Raw genomic sequence first — 7543 nt, 5'->3', positions numbered from 1 at the left:
CATTTCTCTTTCTTCAACACCATAATATAGTGCTACAATTATTTCCAGTTCAAACCATTGTAATAGGCTTCATTGTTTCAAGCTATGGTAATAGGTTTTAGTTCTAGGTAAAGGGCATCATTTCCTATTAGACATAACGCAATAAATGCCTTTGCATAGGTTCCCACCCTCACCGCCTCTCCTCTCTTCTCTCCTTACGAAGGTTGCCTCCCAGCCTCTCTAGTTCATCACTCTCTTTCTCTGAATCCCATACAGCACTCAGCTTTAGACCCACACATTTTGGAGCTTAAAGATCTAATGATTTTCCTCTTGAAATCACCTTCTAGTCTAAAGTCATCTCAGGCCACCCACACTCCCCATAGGAACTTTAACAATGGCCTGCTTAACTAGCCTCCCAGTCTACATCCCATTCAATCTATCACCCTCTCTGCCTCCAGAATACTCATTTTAATCTGCAGATTGGATCCTTATTTAATAATTCATCAGCTATCCTTTGTTTACAGAAAAAAGTACAAAGGCTTAGATTGGCCGACAGAATCCTCCACCACCTCTTCTACCCACACTGCAGTCTCTCCTCCATGTTGAACTACTTGGAGTCCCAGAGTACATCATCACTGCCCCATTCATCTGCACCTTTGCATCTGCCTTTTTCTCTGTCTAGAGTTCCGTTCCACCCTCATCTTCAAAGCAAGCTCTGTTTACCGTAATGACTTAGCTCAAAGATCACACTGAGGAGCTGTCCCAAACCTCCTGGTTAGATCTGATCACTTCATTCTTGTGTGTTTGTTTATATCTTGTTATTATCTCTAATGTTTCACTCATGACACACTATGGAAATACATTTTTGTTAACATGTCTATCTCTTTTACCACATCAAATGCCCTTTGAGTCTGGTACATAGTAGATGCTCAATAAATGCTTGTTTTGGGGCTTCCCTGGTGGTGCAGTGGTTGAGAGTCCGCCTGCCGATGCAGCGGACACGGGTTCATGCCCCGGTCCGGGAAGTTCCCACATGCCGCGGAGCGGCTGGGCCCATGAGCCATGGCTGCTGAGCCTGCGCGTCCGGAGCCTGTGCTACGCAATGGGAGAGGCCACAGCAGTGAGAGGCCTGCGTTCCACAAAAAAATAAATAAATAAATGCTTGTTTTGAAATATTATACATATATATGTATGCATACATACATACATATATAGTAAGTGAAGGAATAATGTGTGATTTGTCCCATACTCCCTTTAAGCCTATTTCCTAAATCATTGACTATGTTCTCCAAATTTGTCAAACTAACATTAGCCTGGTATTTATAATAATGCCTTTATATTCACTCCAAAAGGTTAGGTCTGATCAGAATAGGGAATAGAACAGAGAGAGGAGGGGAGAGGTGGGGAGAATTCCCTCAATCTGCCTTTCTGGTGTCCCAAGTCTGCCACAAAGGAAGCCCCTTATAAAGAGTGGCCATTTGCCCACATGGGAAAAGAAAGCCTAAATCTGAGGCTTTATGCAGATATCAGGGTGTTGCACACTGTTCCACTTCAACTGAGAAGCTGCCAGTCCGAGGTGGAGGATACTTTCCACCAGATCAAGCCATTCACATAAAGAATCCATGTAATGAAACCCAGATTCAGCCTCAGACCTGTTTACACCTTCCATACCCCTTCTGTTTATCCCATTTATGGTTCCTGGTGCTAGTTTGTGCCCTTGTGCCTGTGTCTTCTGGGGACTCAGAAGCCTGCTGCCAATTATGCTCATCTTCCTCCTGTTCCTTGAGCTTAATTGGTGCCTTGTTGGCATCAGTTTCAGGGCAACCTGGGCTAAGGGTTTAATCCCTTGCTTGGTTGGCTTTACACAGGATCACCTATCTCCTTTCAAGTATAGGATCATATCACAGAGATAATTCAATGTGATTGATGTAAATCAAACAATTTCTGAATCACCTGTGACGTGGTGTTAAGATGATTTAAGATTTGGCTTTTTTTCCCCCTAAGAAATCATAGTAATATCTAGGAGCTAAGAGAAAAAAATAAAAAAAGAGGAAAGATTTAGGTTTTATTATTCCATTTATGAAGAATGACGTCCACTGGTTAGAAAACTGCACAACTGGATAGATGTCACTTATGCCAAACAAAACATAAAAATCTAATAAAACAATTTTAGTGAAATGTCTTTTCTTTTTAAAGATACACTTACAAAGATAACATTTAAACATTTTTAAAAGGTTCTTTACTTTTTTCTAAGCTTTTTTTTTTTCTTTTTAATGCTCCATGATGACATTATTAAACTTTAGTCACAAAGAAATAGTTACCCATGGTACAGAGAATCAAGTTTCAGCAATATCTTTAATTTTACATAACATGCCATACCGCATGTTTCTTACATGAATATATCTTGGTGGGTTTTTATATTAAAAATTTTAAATCTCTCCAAAGAAAAAACTTTCCATCTAACAAGGAGTAGTTTTAATGCTATTACAATATTTTGTATGTAAAGTAAAATTATCTAGCTTATATACTTCATCAGAAATTTAAACAAGTGCAAAGTGAGGCTTTTTGTGCTTTAGGGTATTTGAGCTTAGATAATTTTTTTAAAGTCCACAATTTGGAAAAAGGGATGCTTCCAAAAGTGCTGTAATGCAGCCCATGAAAACTCCTGTCATCTTGCTTGTTTGTCCATCCACGAATAGCAGGTGTAGCTCAGAGCCTGCACAGCATAACCATTATATTAAATGCTACTAGGGATACAGATATAAGTAAGGAAGAAAAGGTAAAGGGAGCTGTGCTATGACATATGGTGGTCCTGATTTAGATCTGGGTATATGCCTGGCATACTTAGGTTTTCCCCAAGAAGACACTAGTTATATAGACTCTATCCAATAACTGGTTCTTAAACAGACTGTTTCCACTCTTGACACTGGCGCTTAACTTATCTGAACATGTATCTGTGTTCCTAGGAACACAAATGCATATTAAAGGAGCAGAGATATGCAAACATCAGCTGTGAGCAAGGTGACAAATTCACTCAGCTGTGGTTGAATACGAATTAATAAAAGGCAACATGTGATTGTCTTAATGGATTTTAGTTTGGAGAGAATTGGGTGAGTCTGTGAGAATAGCCAGATATCCTCCCCACCAGCTTCCTGGGGTCAGCACTGGACATCTTGCTGACACTGTCCACCTCTGGAATTTGGGAAAATCCCACTTAATTCACTTTTAGAAACTAAAACATCACTGACTTCCTGGCTGCTGGTTAACATCCTAATTATCCGTTAACACCTTCGGAGAGATTTGTACACTGTCATCTGGGAGAGAGACCCAGCAGGAAGGATGGCCTCCTGTCGGGTTATACATCTTGCATCATTTACTCAATTTATCCTCACGTATCATGCCCTGGAGGACAGTAACAGTATATTTTCATATTACAAATGTGGAAAATCTAAAAGGAACAGAGAAAATGACTTGTCTCATGTCACAGAACTAATTAAAGAGAGAGCTGCATCTGGCCCCTTTGTCCCTGACTCTCTGAAGCTTATGGTTTCCAATTCTGAGACCCAGCCGCAGGAGGAAGAAGAAATTCAGCCGTGAAACCACACTCACTTGCTTCTTCACCTGGTAATTACTTCCTGCAAAGAAACAGGAGCTTTGAAAATATCAAAACCAGCTTCAAGAGTGGGCATGACTCAGCAGTACACAAAGTAAAAAAAGAAAAATGTCATTAACTGTTTCAAAATGTTAAAAGCTCACCATAAGACTGGCACTTTCAAATGTGGTCTTATTATTTCCAGGCCCTTGGCTATTTATACTGACAAAAATTGATTCCTTTTTTTTTTTTTAACTCATTCACAGAAATCTTCTTTCAAGTGCTTGGATTTCCATAGGAGACAAAAGGTCACATTCTTATTCATAACCAAGTTGGAAGAGAGTTAGAGCTCACCTGTACTGGGAAAGATATTCCTAACTCTAATAATACATGTAACTCCTGGAAAAAGAAATGAAAGCACCTACAAAACCTCTCTAAAATTTATTGGTCTGTGTTTTTATTCCCCAACCCCTGTCCCTTTCCCCAGAGCAAATGTAACATCCTGTTAAAAAAAATCACTTGAACAATTTGAAAATCTAAAAAAAAAAAATCTAAAAATCACTTGAACAATTTGAAAATCTAAAAAACAATTTGAAATTAATGCAAAACCAATATGTACTTAATGTAGAAAATTTGATAAATACCAAAATATTTTTTGACAAAACCAAATCACCCTAGGATCACAATCTAAAGATCATCATGGGGTTAAAATGAAGTGATTTTGCACACACATACACACACCTAACACAGCACCTGTATATGCTGATAAATGATGGGACCACAGTGCATGTACTACTAGGGATGGCAGATATAGTGCATGTGTGTGGCTACTCCCCAGCTTTCATGCACATGGCAGATATTAGTGATCACAACCTTCTTTCCTGCTCAGCCCAGATGCTATTTCAGAATACCCTTCAGTGCAGCACTCCAGACACCAGTACCAAAAAATTTCAAAAGCTATCCCTGATGAATCCTGTTTTGTATCTTCATTTTTTCTCCACTAATTTTTTGGTATGAATTTTCTCAAATCATTAAGGACTACTTGAAATTTTTATATGACTGCATATTATTTCTAAACATAGAATACTCTATTTAATCCTTAGTGTTGAGTATATGTTTTTCTATACATTTTGCTGTTACAAATAAAGCTGTGGTAACTATCTTTATACCTAATCTTTTCACTGAATTTCTGATTATTTCCTAGGGAAATTTTCCAAGTTTCCTTAAAAGTGGGCTCTCTGGATCAAGGACTGAAAACATTTTTATAAATTCTCATTTATTTAGCCCAACTATTTTCCAGAAAAATTGGACCACTTTTATGAGAGGGTATAAGAATTCAGTCTTAATGAACCTTCACCAACATAAAATATTTATTAACATATTTCAAAATCTTTCCTACTATGCTAAGGGGAAAATGGTGTATAGTTTAAATTTGTAATTATTTTTCTACTAATAAGGAAAATTATCTGTGTATAATTTTAGACCATATTTCTATTGGGATGATAAAGTTTTATTTAGTGATTTATATGAATTATTTGTATATTATGGATATAAATGCTTTGTGGATGATTTTCTCATTTTAATTTAGCTTATGGTGTTTCCTAATAAATGGAAGTTTTCCATTTTTATGTAGTCACATCGTATCTTTTACTTTGTGATTCCTTTATTTCTTTATGCTTAGAAAATTCTTCCCCATCCAGAGAGAAGGAAAATATTTACCTAAACTTTCTTCTAGCATTTTTTTAGTTATATAAAAAATGAAACACATCTTGATTAAGAAATAATTTTTTAAAGAAAGCTATGTTTATGCCTTGTAAAATTTGTAATCAGTAGGCCAGCCTTGGGAGAGAGTAGCCTCCTTTGTTCTATGATTTAACTGAACTGAGAAAATCTTGCTTCAAAATGGCAGTCTCCTCAACCATCATTACATTACCATAGATTTATTCTGTGAGTCCCTGAAGGTTCTTTGCTTTTTAAAGTCCTTCTTCACTAATGAAAAGTATTATCTCAGAGTTATTAGCTAAAATCTTCATTATTGGTTAATATTCCAAAGGATTTGCTGCCCATCTAATAACTCATTACACAAGGTCTAGTGGGAATGGTACCCAGAACCTGTACTTTGGGTACAAAGGAGAGAAAGAGGAGTAGATGCTGTTGCTTGGAAACAACAAAGCTATATGCTGCTTGATTCACATTTGCCAGGATCTGACACTAAGAGGACAGTGGCCAGAATCTGTGATGATTTAGTGCAGTTCTTATTGCATCCAGTTTCAGAGCATATGTGAATGGACTTTCAGGGATCCCTTTGATTCTACATTGAACATTAAATAACACATACTCCCTTACTGTTTGATCAGTGCCAGGCTAAGGTACTTTGTGTATTTCTATCAATCAACTCACCCCCACATGCAAACTGTATTTTATTGGAGTAGAACTTGCTTACTTGTGCTTTCTGTACCTGGTGGTATCCTGTTTCATAGCAATAATAATCATAACAATAATAGTTAACTGCCATTTATTGAGTACATTGCTTGTCTGTTATTTAATCCTAACAATCACCTTAGTGAGTTCGATATTGTTATTCTGGTTCTAATATCCTGAAGCTCTATTCTCAGAGTGGTAAAAAGCCTATCTAAGAACATGTAACATTTCAAAAGGTATTTACAGAGTAACTTCTCAGCGTCTGAGAAGTCTGCCTGTTTTAAGGGCAGTATTGCATTTAATGATCATAGATATATTCTCATGCCATTCTAGGAATGGAGAAACAAAGGTTAAATATCTTGTGTCAGGTCACGCAGAGCTGGAAGGTGGCAGATCTGGGATTTAAACGCAGGCACACAAACTCCATAGGTCCCTTCTCCTCCCTCACCAGCTGTCCTGTTAACACGTAAGTGACAGAGGTGAGATTCAATGCCAGCTCTACTGATTCCAAAGCCCATTCTCTTAAAGAGGGGAGGCTCCCAGATGTGGTTGTAAGCAGTGATGTTTTGTAATCACTTGTGAACTGTGCTGCATCCCATTAATAATTAAAGCCAGTCATTAAGGCATTGAAGTTTGTGAGGGGGAAGCGTAAGCTGGGACGAAGTGTGAGAGTAGCACTGACATATACACTACCAAATGTAAAATAGATAGCTAGTGGGAAGCAGCTGCAGAGCACAGGGAGATCAGCTCAGTGCTTTGTGACCACCTAGAGGGGTGGGATAGGGAGGGTGCGAGGGAGACACAAAAGGGAGGGGATATGGGGATATATGTATACATATAGCTGATTCACTTTGTTATACAGCAGAAACTAACACAACATTGTAAAGCAATTCTACTCCAATAAAGATGTTTAAAAAAAATCAAATCAATTCAAGTGAGTTAAAATTTCTTATAATGAATGTCATTTTACTCATTTTCATTCATCCCTTCTCCAATGGAAAAAAGTGGAATAATTCTGTTCATAAATTCTGTGGGCCAGGAGCCAGGACAGGGCAGAGCAAAGATGGCTTGTCTCTGTCCCATGGTGTTGGGGTCTCATCAGTTGATGGCTCCAATCTTCTATAGCATCTCCAAGTATGGTCTCCGAATCATCGCAAAACATAGAAATGCAAATTATCTGGTCCTATCCTAGATCTACAGAATTAGAAGCTTTAGCAGTTGGGCTCCATGTTTTAACAAGGCCTTAGGTAACTCTGGTGCATGCTAAAATTTGAGAACCACTGATCTAGAGGTTTCTTCTCTCACATATATGCATCTCAGCTGGATGACTCAAAAGCAGGAGTCAGCAGGGGGCTGTCAACCAGACCAGCTCTCCGTGACCTTGGGTTTCTCACAATGTAGCACCTGGGGTCCCAGAGAGCATCCTGAAAGGACACATCCAAAGAGTAAGAATTCAAAAGAGAACCAGGTGGAAATAGCGTGGCCTTTTCTGACCTTGCCTCCAAAATAGTGTCACTTTCTGTCTGTCTATTAATTGAATCAGTCACAAGC

The sequence above is a fragment of the Mesoplodon densirostris genome, chromosome 17, assembly GCF_025265405.1.
Source record: "Mesoplodon densirostris isolate mMesDen1 chromosome 17, mMesDen1 primary haplotype, whole genome shotgun sequence".
Taxonomy (NCBI): Eukaryota; Metazoa; Chordata; class Mammalia; order Artiodactyla; family Ziphiidae; genus Mesoplodon; species Mesoplodon densirostris.
This window is presented reverse-complemented; position numbering follows the sequence as displayed.